The sequence below is a fragment of the Rhagoletis zephyria genome, unplaced genomic scaffold, assembly GCF_001687245.7.
Source record: "Rhagoletis zephyria isolate East Lansing unplaced genomic scaffold, Rhagoletis_zephyria_1.1 Rzeph_scaffold_03431, whole genome shotgun sequence".
Classification (NCBI taxonomy): domain Eukaryota; kingdom Metazoa; phylum Arthropoda; class Insecta; order Diptera; family Tephritidae; genus Rhagoletis; species Rhagoletis zephyria.
This window is the reverse complement of record NW_016160514.1, coordinates 35,963-36,320: the sequence shown is the minus strand read 5'-3', so window position 1 is coordinate 36,320 and position 358 is coordinate 35,963.

Below are 358 nucleotides of genomic sequence, written 5' to 3'. Positions count from 1 at the left end.
TTAGCATTTGTACACAAAATGTTGATGATATCGGTCAATGAGCACCTCCTCAACACCCCCTGCGAATTTCATTAAAAAATTCGTAATACTTTGGGTGATATAGGAAATGGTCCATTATAGGAAATCTCAGCCTTATATGTAGACATTCATCATACATACAAGCAGTAAAAGTGTATANAAATTTTCAGGATATATGGAAGTATTGGATTTTTTAGAAAAAAGCGCCGCAGGCGAAAATTTGTAATAAATAATCGCGCGATTTTTTATTACAAATTTTCAAGATATATGGAAAAATTGGATTTTTTAGAAAAAAGAGCCGCAGGCGAAAATTTGTAATAAAAAATCGCGCGATTTTTTA